The sequence below is a fragment of the Oncorhynchus gorbuscha genome, linkage group LG02 (assembly GCF_021184085.1).
Source record: "Oncorhynchus gorbuscha isolate QuinsamMale2020 ecotype Even-year linkage group LG02, OgorEven_v1.0, whole genome shotgun sequence".
Classification (NCBI taxonomy): domain Eukaryota; kingdom Metazoa; phylum Chordata; class Actinopteri; order Salmoniformes; family Salmonidae; genus Oncorhynchus; species Oncorhynchus gorbuscha.
Genome location: NC_060174.1, coordinates 36,615,587 through 36,629,018, shown reverse-complemented (window position 1 = coordinate 36,629,018; position 13,432 = coordinate 36,615,587). Strand labels below are relative to the sequence as shown.

General features: G+C 42.3%; 1 protein-coding gene across 1 annotated transcript in view; it reads right to left on the bottom strand.

The window, feature by feature from the left end:
* The window catches only part of LOC124001786 (C-Jun-amino-terminal kinase-interacting protein 2-like), a 49,759-nt gene that overhangs the window by 24,998 nt on the left and 11,329 nt on the right, over window positions 1-13,432 (bottom strand). The window lies entirely within an intron of this gene.

Genomic DNA, 13,432 nt, shown 5'->3' with positions numbered 1-13,432 from the left:
GACAGGGCTTAGTACAGATGTATATAGAACTACTGTGAAGCAGTGTCAGCAAAAACATCAAAAAAGGTGGAAACTTAAAACTAGATCATTGTCTAACTGGGCAAAATTGCATACTGTAATAGTGCTAAATCAGAAATCATGGCTAGATCATAAACACACACACAGAGCTCCTGACCAGCAACAGCCTACAATGTGATACAGGGAAATTATTTGGGATGTTATTCAATATGAATTGCTGTCTGAAAATAAACTATTTAGGCCTTTGTGAACTCTCCTTACTGTAATGAAAAAAGCAACTACAGGACTGTTGTCGCTGATATCACTGTGTGTACAAACTATCTCCAATTATGTTAACATTAGACATCTAGGCTGAGTTGCAATGAAAAAGCCATAGCTCAGACTGGCCAATAAAAAGAAAAGATTAAAATGGGCAAAAGAACACAGACACTGGACAGAGGAACTGAGCATCCCGGAGTCGCGTCTTTATTGTTGACGTTGAGACTTGTGTTTTGCGCATACTATTTAATGAAGCTGCCAGTTGAGGACTTGTGAGGCGTCTGTTTCTCAAACTAGACAGACACTAATGTACTTGTCCTCTTGCTCAGTTGTGCACTGGGGCCTCCCACTCCTCTTTCTATTCTGGTTAAAGCCAGATTTCCCTGTTCTGTGAAGGGAGTAGTACACAGTGTTGTACGAGATCTTCAGTTTCTTGGAAAATTCTCACATGGAATAGCCTTCATTTCTCAGAACAAGAATAGACTGAGGAGTTTCAGAAGAAAGTTTTGTTTCTGGCCATTTTGAGCCTGTAATCAAACCCAGAAATGCTGATGCTTCAGACACTCAACTAGTCTAAAGAAGGACAGTTTTATTGGTTCTTTAAATCAGAACAACTGTTTTCAGCTGTGCTAACATAATTGAAAAAGGGTTTTCTAATGATCAATTAGCCTTTTAAAATTATAAACTTGGATTAGCTAACACAGCGTGCCATTGGAACACAAGGAGTGATCGTTGCTGATAATGGGCCTCTGTACACCTATGTGATATTCCATAAAAATAAACAAAAATCTGACGTTTCCAGCTACAATAGTAATTTACATCATTAACAATGTCTACACTGTATTTCTGATCAATTTGATATTATTTTAATGGATGAAAAAGTGTTTTTCTTTCAAAGGCAAGGACATTTCTAAGTGACCCCAAACTTTTTAACAGTAGTGTAGGTCCTGGATGTCAGGAAGATTGGCCCCAGTGATGTACTGGGATGTACGCACCACCCTCTGTAGTGCCTTACGCTCAAATTCAGTTTGAGCGTAAGTTTTCATACCAGGAGGTGATGCAATCAGTCAGGATCCTCGATGGTGCAGTTGTATAACTGAGGATCTGGGGACCCATGCCAAATCTTTTCAGTCTCCTGAAGGCAGAAATGTGTTGTTGTGCCCTCTTCACAACTGTCTTGGTGTGTTTGGACCATGTTAGTTAGATGGTGATGTGTACACCAAGGAACCTGAAACTCTCGACCCGCTCCACTTCAGTCCCGTCGATGTTAATGGGTGCCTGTTTGGCCAACCTTTTCCTGTAGTCCATGATCAGCTCCTTTGTCTTGCTCACATTGAGGGAGAGGTTGTTGTCTGACCTCCTCCCTATAGGGTGTCTCATCGTTGTAGGTGATCACGCCTGCCACTGTTGTGTCGTCAGCAAACTTAATAATGGTGTTGGAGTCATAGTTTTCAAGCCCTGCCACATCCGACGAACGTCAGAGCCAGTGTAGTAAAATTCAATCTTAGTCCTGTATTGAAGCTTTGCCTATTTGATGGTTTGTGTAAATGCATAGCGGGATTTCTTATAAGCGTCCGGATTAGTGTTTCGCTCCTTGAAAGCAGCTCTAGTCTTTAGCTCGGTGTGGTTGTTGCCTGTAACCCATAGCTTCTGGTTGGGATATGTACATACGGTCTAGAGGTAGACCGATTAATCGGCTGGACGATTAATTAGGTCCAATTTCATAACAATCGGTAATCTGCCTTTTCTGGACACCGATTATGGCCGATTACATTGCAATCCATGAGGAAACTGCATGGCAGGCTGACCACCTGTTACGCGATTGCAGCGTCAAAAGGACCGTGTGGCGGCAATGAGCCAAGATAAGTTTATCTAGCAACTTATCTTGTAAACAAATCCATCTTCACATAACCACCAGTTAACTACAGTACACATGGTTCATATTACTACTTTAACTAGCTTGTCCTGAGTTGCATATAATCAATCTTGCCTGTTAAATGTATCAAATCACAGCCTACTTCAACTTTGCCAAATGGTTGATGATTTATCAAAAGCGCCTTGACGAAAAAGCACATTCGTTGCACAAATGTACCTAACTATAAACATCAATGGCTTTATTAAAATCAATACACAGCAGTATATTTTTATACCTGCATATTTAGTTAAGATGCATGTTAGCAGGCAATATTAACTAGGGAAATTGTGTCACTTCTCTTGCGTTCAATGCAAGCAGTCAGGGTAAATGCAACAGTTTGGGCCGCCTGGCTCATTGCAAACTGTATTTCTTCCTAACAGAGACCGTAATTAATTTGCCGAAATTTTACATAACATTGAAGGTTGTGCAATGTAACAGCAATATCTAGACTTAGGGTTGCCACTTTCGAAAAAATACGGAATGGTTCTGTATTTCACTGAAAGAATAAACATTTTGTTTTCAAAATTATAGTTTCTGGATTTGACCATATTAATCACCAAAGGCTTGTATTTCTGTGTGTTCATTATAATTAAGTCCATGATTTGATAGAGCAGTCTGACTGAGCGGTGGTAGGCAGCAGCAGTCTCATATGCATTCATGCAAACAGCACTTTCCTGCGTTTTTCCAGCAGCTCTTAGCAATGCTTGAGGCACAGCGCTGTTTATGACTGCAAGCCTATACTAAAGTGCCTATAAGAACATCCGATAGTCAAAGGTATATGAAATACAAATGGTAGAGAGAGAAATAGTCGACGCGTCATAATTCATATAATAACTACAACCTAAAACTTCTTAACTGGGAATATTGAACCATCAGCATTCATATGTTCTGAGCAAGGAACTTAAACGTTAGCTTTTTTTTTTTTACATGGCACATATTGCATCTTTACTTTCTTCTCCAACACTGTGATTTTGCATTATTTCAACCAAATTGAACATGTTTCATTATTTATTTGAGACCAAATAGATGTTATGTATTATATAGAGTTAAAAAAAATAAGGGTTCATTGTTCATTCAGTATTTTTGTAATTGTCATTATTACAAATACATAAAATTGTAAATAATTGGCCGATTAATCGGTATCTGCTTTTTTTTGGTCCTCCATTAATCAGTATCGGCGGTGAAAAAAAAATCATAATCGGTCAAACTCTAGTACGGTCACTGTGGGGACAACGTCGTCAATGCACTTATTAATGAAGCCAGTGACAGAGGTCAAATCAAATCAAACTTTATTGGACACATACACATGATTAGTAGATGTTATTTCAGGTGTAGCGTAATGCTTGTGCTTCTAGCTACACCAGTGCAGTTATATCTAACAAGTAAAATCTAACAAATTACACAACATTATACCCAACACTCACATCTATGCGGAAATAAATTAAGACTATATACATAAAGTTGAAGTTGGAAATGTGTGGCAAAATCCTGCATGGAGCCTTCAACGTGCGCTGCCACTTTAAGAGCACATCAGCAGTAAGGAAGGAGGAAATAAAGACAGTTTGTTCAGCTCTTTGGGGAGGAGCACTTGGTTGGCGCGACAGTTTGATTGTGTGTGCTATGCTGCAGAAGTTTGGTTTATTTTCAGCGTGTGTAGTTTATAAAGTATTTAACTCAATCATCGGTGTGACAGTTCTAGGTCGTGGTTGTTATCGTTTGAGACCATGCCGGTTATGGATCGCATGGATTAGCAACAACATTGTTGCGATGCTTTGACATACAAACCATCGAACGGTCAGACAGTATACCGGCAAGCCTGAAGACCACAGCTAAGATCTCTCTTCTCCTCTTTCTCTCTCTTCCCGCTATTGTTCCAGTGCTTTACCCTGCAAGACTTTCTATTTTTCAAATGCACTTCCCATTGAAGTTCATTAGAGCTGGACTATTATTGACCTGCCAGAAGTACTAATAACTAATAACATGTGGCCGAGAAGATTGTGGACATCTTTAAGGCCTTTGTGTCTATGAACACCCCCCCCACATTCATACTCTCTGCACTCCTCCACTGGAAGATAATACATATTATTGCAAATCCTCTGTTGATGACTGGGTTCTTTCTTGTATGAAGTTGCTGTTCAATTGCTCTGCCATTTATTATTATTATTATTATTATTATTATATGAGGTATTCTGGGTGGGGTTTCCCCTGTGCTGTGATGTGAGTTTTATAGGGTGTGAATTATCTTTTCTCGCCACTGGCTATCTGGTAAACAGGCTACACTCTAGGCAGTCTCTTCTGCTGATGTGTGTGGGTCTGGTAGTGGTACTCTATTCTACTCTTTTCCTTTCGGCATGGTTAATACCTGCCTGGCGCCCAAAAAAATCTCTGTACCCCTCTCTAATAAATAACGCTACAGAATTGGCGCCCAAAACAGGGACTTGAAGAGAAACACCCATGACACCATCCACACTATGTTGAATCAGGTCTTTTGTTGGAACCCCATACTGTGTCAATATGGACACACCTGATGGTAATCATGTTCGGGATTCTTTCATTGTAAAAGGACTCGATGGACTAATGGAGTTGGATAGCACTGACCCTAAACCCCAGGCTTCCGGCTCACCTATAACATCTCCACCATTACCCTCCTCTCAACCTCTTCCTGTTACCCTGTCCAGAAAGACTTGGAGAGGTGTATCTGTGATCACTGGACACACAACCAATCATAGTTTGACAATGCAGGAGAAGGCCATTCGCAAACTCTGTGATTGTGTGGAAGCTCAGACAGATGTGCAGCGGAGGTTGGATTACCTTCCCTGTCAAATGGAGGAAAACCAAATTGTTCAGAGAGAAATATTTACAAGATTCTCTGAAGCAGGATATTCAAGGAAAACTGCACCGGTTCAAAACACAAATGGAAACTAACCATCAAGTCACAATCTTTCTTGAGGAGGAACAAAAACAGAGAGCAGAGGAGTCAGCCTCTGTTGTGAAGGGAGCGTGTTCTTATCTGAAGGAAGTTATGGAGGACATGAATGACTCTCTCACAGGGGAACTACGATTTTTGATTGAACAGACTCAAAAAGGACACCGTTAATGAGATGGAAAAAGCACAGAAGGCTACAGACCTTTAAATGGAATCGTTGCACCAGTAGGTAATGCAGTGCTTTTCCCTTCTAGACAAATCTTCTGCACCTCCCTCCGGTTTTACCTCTGCCACTGGCTTGGCCAGTAAGGGAATAGGAACAGGCAGCACTACAAAAAACCCTCTGAAGATACTGTTAAACAGAACTCCCGCTGCCATTGTCATGCCTCCTCTAGAGTACTCCCTCCCTATCAAACTACTTATCCCCACTTTTGGCAGCCCAGAAGATGATGTTGATCCACTGTTTTTCTTATCTAAGTGTAATGATTGTCTTTCTATCCGGCCCCTTACTGACTTGGAGGATCTTGCCACCCTCCACAGTGTTCTCCATGGTACAGCTGGTGGGAGAAAGCCTGTGAACACGTGTCAAACTGGGAGGAGTTTCAAAAAATATTCCTCTCAGCCTTCCTCTCAGAGGACTATGGGGATGAACTGGCGGAACGTGTTCGTAACAGAGTCCAGGGTGAAGCAGAGCCAATACGGGACTTTGCCTTCTCCTATCGAGTTATATGTAGGAGATGAGATGGAAGGCTGACATTACTGAGCAGGAGATGGTCAAACTCCTTAAGAACATGTTTCCCCACCTTGCTAGTCGACTTCGAGAACGTGTGCAGAATGTGGATGATTTGGTGGGTCTGGGGACTCAGTTTGAGCAGGACTGGAAGCACCACTTCCAAACTAAAAACCCTGTTCCCTCATCCCAGTATACCCATAACTCTCCTGGGGCTAAACAGTCTCAGATATTTGTACCCAAGATCCAGGACAAAAGTCCAGTTATGTGTTGGAGGTGTAAAGTCCAACATCCTCCAGATTCTTGCCCGCTCTATGTCCGGCGTCAGGATTCAGGAAAAGGTCAGAAAGGACAGAAGACTGAACATCTACAAAGGCTTGGTGACTTGCATACAATTGGGTCAGCTTTAATGCCCACCATGAAGTATTTAGACAGCACAACTAGCGGTCTTATTCCTATTCCGCAACCTTCCAAAGGTTGATGGAGACTGTCCTGGGAGACCCGAGGGGTAGAACTTGTCTTGTGTATCTGGATGACATCATAATCTACTCCTCCTCTGTCGCGGATCATCTGCAAGACATACAGTCAGTCTTCGACAGACTAAAGGCTGCAGGTTTGACCTTGAAGTGTCGTTTCTGTCTGCCAGAACTCAAGTTCCTTGATCATGTGGTTAATGCTGAAGGTATCCATGCAGATCCAGCCAAAGTTGCAGCCGTGCAGGAATTCCCAATTCCCACATCCCTCAAGGCTGTTAAGCAGTTTCTGGGTATGGCTGGATGGTCCCACAGGTTTGTGCCTGACTTCTCAAAGGTCGCCGAACCCCTCAACCACCTTAAGAAGAAAGGTGTGAATTTCCAATGGACCCCTGCATGCCAAAGTGCATTTGAAGCACTCAACAACAGTCGTATTACTAATCCAGTGATTGGACATCCTAACCTCAATGCTCATTTCATTGTGTACACGGATACAAGTCAAACAGGACTTGGAGCAGTCTTGGCTCAACAAACAGGACTTGGAACAGAATAAGTTCTTGCTTATGCAAGTCACATCCTTAATTCAGCCGAGAGGAATTATTCAACGACTGAAAGGGAGTGCCTCGCTGTGAAGAAATGGAGCTACTACTTGGAGGCGAAGATCTTCACCGTTGTCACAGACCATGCTGCCCTGCAGTGGGTTCTGGCATCAGGCAAGACAAACAGCCGTCTTATTTGCTGGGCTATCAGACTGCAGAAGTTTGACTTCATCATCGAGTATCGCAAAGGAAAACTGAACGTTGTACCAGATGCCCTTTCTCGGATTACAGAGACTGCCAATGTTTGTCCTCCCTTGTGCAGTACTTATACTACCGCTAAATGTCTGGATGATTCCTTTCCTCTGGATGACGAGAGTGTATGGAGAGCGCAGCAGAAGGATGCTGCCACCATGGCGTTCCACAAGAGTCTGTAGGAAGAAGACTCCAAGAGTCGCTTCAATGATAAGTATAGCATAATTCAGGATAAAGTGTATTGAAAAACTCCAAGAGGAGATGAAATACACAGCACCCATTATCGCGTCTTCATTCCCTCTACATTGAGTGACCAGATAATCCAAGTTTATCATGCTAATCCCATGAGTTGCCATCTTTGAGTTTAAGACTTATCGAAGACTACAAGAGGTAGTTTACTGGCCAGGCATGTGGGTTGATAAACGGAAGTTTGTACAGCAGTGTGAAGTCTGCCAGAAAAACAAACCAGACATTGGCAGACTTGCTGGAAAAATGCAGCAGACCGAGGTGAATCATCCAAATGAAATGTTGGGAATTGACCTCATGGGACCTTTTCCTCCCAGCTGGGGGACACGGAATGAATTTTTATTGGTGGTAGTGAACTACTACACACACTGGGTGGAGTTGATGCCCTCCGCAAAGCTACTGCATCAGCCATTGCTCTAATTCTGCGAAGGGAGGTCTTTACCAGATTCGGAATTCCAGACCAAATCCTCTCTGACCGAGGTCCGCAGTTCATATCAGGAATATACAAAGAGCTCTGTACCTACTGGGGTATAATTGCCAAGCTGACCACAGCCTACCATCTTCAGACAAACATTACCGAGAGGGTAAACCGAACCCTGAAGGGGATGATTGCTTCATTCGTGGGGGATCAGCACACAAGGTGGTATCAGCATCTTCCGGAATTTCGCTTTGCACTGAACTCTGCTGTGCAGGAGACTTCTGGGGTCACTCCCGCCGAACTCCACCTGGGAAGACCACTAAAAGGTCGGATGGACAGAGTCTTGCAAAGTTCCAATGTTTCACCTGACTGCCCAGCGTTTGAAGGCGTCCAACACCACCACACCTTGCTAGCCAGGGTGGAAGCCAGGAAAACCAAAGCCAAACAACGACAGCTGAGAAACTGACAAACATAGACGACACATGCGTTTTCCACCCCAGTCTCATGTCTGGGTACGTTCACATCATATGTCAAAGGCATCTAAGATGTTCACTGCCAAGCTAGCTTCGAGATAGAATAGTCCATACAGTGTAGTGCAGCAGTTGGGACCAGTGAACTACTTGGTCTGTTTGGAGGACACTGGGGAAGATGTCAGGACAGTGCATGTTGTTGACCTAAAGCCCTGCTACCCTACGGCAGAAGAGCTGGAATGCAGGCAAAACGTCTGGTTGCAGGGTAAAGCACTGGAACAATAGTGGGAAGAGAGAGGGAAAGAGGAGAAGAGATCTTAGCTGTGGTCTTCAGGCTTGCCGGTGTACTGTCTGACCGTTCGAAGGTTTGTTGGTCAAAGCTTTACAATAATGTTGCTACTAATCCATGTGATCATAACCTCTTCGTGGAGGACTCTAATGATAAGGATTTCCTTGGTTCTGAGTAGCAGGAACATGAACCTGTCAAAGCCTGCATACACTCTATCTACAGGCTTTGTTTTTTCATGGGAGGAGGAGTGTGGCAAAATCCTGCACGGAGCCTTCACCGTGCGCTGCCACGTTAAGAGCACATCAGCAGTAAGGAAGGAGGAAATAAAGACAGTTTGTTCAGCTCTTTGGGGAGGAGCACTTGGTTGGCGCGACAGTTTGATTGTGTGTGCTATGCTGCAGAAGTTTGGTTTATTTTCAGCATGTGTAGTTTATAAAGTATTTAACTCAATCATCGGTGTGACAGTTGTAGGTCGTGGTTGTTATTGTTTGGGACCGCGCCGGTTATGGATCGCATGGATTAGTAGCAACATTATTGCGAAGCTTTGACCAACAAACCATTGAACGGTCAGACAGCCTGAAGACCACAGCTAAGATCTCTCTTCTTCCCACTATTGTTCCAGTGCTTTACCCTGCAAGACTTTCTATTTTTCAAATGCATTTCCCATTGAAGTTCATTAGAGCTGGACTATTATTGCCCTGCCAGAAGTATTTGGGTGTATTGTTATTTGAACTGTATTGCGGTGGGGTGTACTAATAACATGTGGCCGAGAAGATTGTGGACATCTTTAAGGCCTTTGTGTCTATGAACACCCCCCCACATTCATACTCTCTGCACTCCTCCACTGGACGTTAATACATATTATTGCAAATCCTCTGTTGATGACTGGGTTCTTTCTTGTACGAAGTTTCTGTTCAATTGCTCTGCCATTTATTATTATTATATGAGGTAGTCTTGGTTGGATTACCCCTGTGCTGTGATGTGGGTTTTATAGGGTGTGTATTCCCTTTTCTCTACACTGGCTATCTGGTAAACCTGCTACACTCTAGGCAGTGTCTTCTGCTGATGTGTGTGGGTCTGGTAGTGGTACTCTCTCTATTCTACCCTTTTCCTTTCGGCATGGTTAATACCTGCCTGGTGCCCGAAAAAAATATTTCTTTACCCCTCTCAAATAAATACAGCTACAAGTTTACATGTTTTAATGACTCCAACCTAAGTGTATTTCAAACCCCTTCACAAATGTCTTGTTATCAAACTATAGTTTTGGTCGGTTAGGACATCTACTTTGTGCATGACAAAAGTAATTCTTCCAATTGTTTACAGACAGATTATTTCACTTATAATTCACAGTATCACAATTCCAGTGGGTCAGAAGTTTACATACACTAAGTTGACTGTGCCTTTCAACAGCTTGGAAAATTCCAGAAAATGATGTCATGGCTGTAGAAGCTTCTGATGAGCGAATTGACATCATTTGAGTCAATTGGAGGTGTACCTGTGAATGTATTTCAAGGCCTACCTTCAAACTCAGTGCCTCTTTGCTTGACATCATGGCAAAATCAAAGGAAATCAACCAATCGACCTCCACAAGTCTGGTTCATTCTTGGGAGCAATTTCCAAATGCCTGAAGGTACCACGTTCATCTGTACAAACAATAGTACGCACGTATAAACACCATGGGACCACGCAGCCATCATAGCGCTCAGGAAGGAGACACGTTCTGTCTCCTAGAGATGAATGTACTTTGGTACAAAAAATGCAAATCAATACCAGAACAGCAGCAAAGGACCTTGTGAAGATGCTGGAGGAGACAGGTACAAAACTATCTATATCCACAGTAAAACAAGTCCAATAAATCGACATAACCTGAAAGGCCGCTCAGCAAGGAAGAAGTCACTGCTCCAAACCGCCATAAAAAAAGTCAGACTACAGTTTGCAACTGCACATGGGGACGAAGATTGTACTATTTGGAGAAATGTCCTCTGGTCTGATGAAATAAAAATAGAACTGTTCGGCCAAAATGACTATTGTTATGTTTGGAGGGAAAGGGGTGGCGGAGCTAGAAAAACAAGCATTTCACTCCACCTGAAATAACATCTACTAATCATGTGTATATGTTCAATAAATTTTGATTTGATCTCAGTCACTGGCTTCATCAATAAGTGCATTGACGACATTGTCCCCACAGTGACCGTACTAGAAGTTGACTGATTATGATTTTCTTCAACGCCGATACTGATTATTGGAGGACCAAAAAAAGCAAATACCGATTAAATAGGCCAATTTATATAAATTACAAATATATGTTTGTAATAATGACAATTACAACAATACTGAATGAACAATGATATTTTAACTTAATATAATAGATAAGTAAAATCTATTCATTCTCAAATAAATAATGATACATGTTCAATTTGGTTTAAATAATGCAAAGCTGAAGAACACCATCCCAACCGTGAAGCACGGTGTGGCAGCATCATGTTGTGGGGTGCTTTGCTGCAGGAGGGATTGGTTCACTTCACAAAATTGATGGCATCATGGGGTGGGAATTTTTTTGATGTTGCTTCAATATATTCACATCAGTCAGGAAGTTAAAGCTTGGTCGCAATTGAGTCTTCCAAATGGACAAAGAGCCCAAGCATACTTCCAAAGTTGTGGCAACATGGCTTAAGGACAGCCAAGTCAAGGTATTGGAGTGGCCATCACAAACCCTTACCTCAATACCATAGAAAATGTGTGGGCAGAACTGAAAAAGCGTGTGCAAGCAAGGCCTACAAACCTAAGTTACACAAGCTCTGTCAGGAGGAATGGGCCAAAATTAACCCAACTTATTGTGGGAAGCTTGTGGAAGGCTACATGAAACATTTGACCCAAGTTAAACAATTTAAAGGCAATGCTACCAAATACTAATTGAGTGTATATAAACTTCTGACGCACTGGGACTGTGAAATAAGAAATAAAAGCTCAAATTAATTATTCTCTCTACTATTATTCTGACATTTCACATTGTTAAAATAAAGTGGTGATCCTACAACAGGGAATTTTTACCAGGATTAAATGTCCAGAAATTGTGAAACTGAGTTTAAATGTATTTGGCTAAGGTGTAGGTAAACTTCTGACTTCAACCGTATGGACGAGCGATGTCAGAGCAGAACAGACTGACCGTAGAATAGTATAGAATACAGTATATAGACATATGAGATGAGTAATGCCAGATCTGTAAATATTATTAAAGCGACTAGTGTTTAATTCCTTAAAGTGGCCAGTGATTTCTAGTCTATGCCTATATTGTGTTAGTGAAGGCTGTTTAACAGTCTGCTGGCCTTAAGATAGAGACTGAAAAACAGCTTCTCAGTCCCAGCTTTGATGTAGCTGTACTGACAGCGGGGTGAACAGGCAGTGGCTCAGGGTGGTTGATGTCCTTGTTGATCTTTTTGGCCTTCCTGTCACATTGGGTGCTGTAGGTGCCCTGAAGGGCGGGCAGTTTGCCCCCGGTAAGGTGTTGGGCAGACCGCACCACCCTTTGGAGAGCCTTAAATTGTACACCCAAGGTTGGCTACTGCCCCTTTAAAAGCTGGAACAGATTTTGTACCCTATTGTTGTGATTCTCAAAGCGACGCGGGCAGTGTGGTCAGCATGTTGCGTTTTTACGATATATTGATTTTGACTTTGTAGCTGTGGTAACTAGTGACAACAGCAAAGTAACCAAACAGGTTGACCACAACGCCTATGTTGCGTGCATGAGCATTGCAAAATGAATGTACACATACAGGTAATTGAATTGTTGCATTGACATTGCTCGCGAGGCATAGCCAGGTGCTAATGTAGAACTTGGTTCGATTTGTGACACTTGACGCAATGCAAGTCCCGTCTCTCCCATCTCCTCATTGGTTTTTAGGAGCATATACCCACGTAGGTGTTTGAAAGATGAACTGAGGTCCACACTCCAGTCCAGTTGGTTGTGGTAAAATACCATAAAGTTGAGTTGCCAACCACCATATAAAGTCCAAAGAAGCCTGAAGGAGGAGAAATTACTAGAAATGAGAACTCAGTTGACCATTTTATCTGTGGAATAATTGTCCGAGTAGAGGACCTTGTGCATTTCAGGTAAAATAACAACCCAATGTTTATATCACAGGACAAATTAGCAAGCAACAGCAAGATAGCTAGCTAAATTGCCATGTTTAATGCTTTCGACCGGTCCCAAATTAATATAGTTTCAGAGTTGGTTTTGATATTTAAACCTGTGTGTCCTGATTGAGTCTGATGTAGGTAGACAAAAATCAACATCCGGGGATGGCGCACCCGGACACACGCACTCTCGCTCCCGGTCTAGTCAGAATGTTAGACTACACTCACTGAGCATCATTCACAGGTGATATTGTCACCCATCAGACTAATCTAAATTTAACAGAGTCTTTACATACACTAAATAATGTGTGAAATTAGTTTTGATTTAGAATGGGCCATTATTATGCTCCTGTTGGAAGAGGGGCAGGGGAAATGAGTCATGTATGCACTTAAATAGCGAATGGCGGACGCCATTCCCACAGTTCATTTTCATGCCAGTCAGGTAAGCAGGCTACTCCGATTGTAAAGCAAAGCAATGTGCTTAGTATTAGGATTGTTGAGAAATACATTTAGCGTATAGAAAGCTGATTGTATCCTCTTTTTAAGAGAGGCCATCAAAACTCTGTTCTCACGCAATTGCATAGCCTATAGTAAATTTTGCGCAACATGAGCTCATGAAGTGTTTGATTAGATTTTCGAATGGATGTGTATTGATGTCAGAGTGATTAGAGGATTAAAGAGCGCAGACTACCAGGCCAGTGGTGATGCCATTAGTGACTACCAGGCCATTTGATAGCCTACTATTGTCCATCAGCGGCATCAGA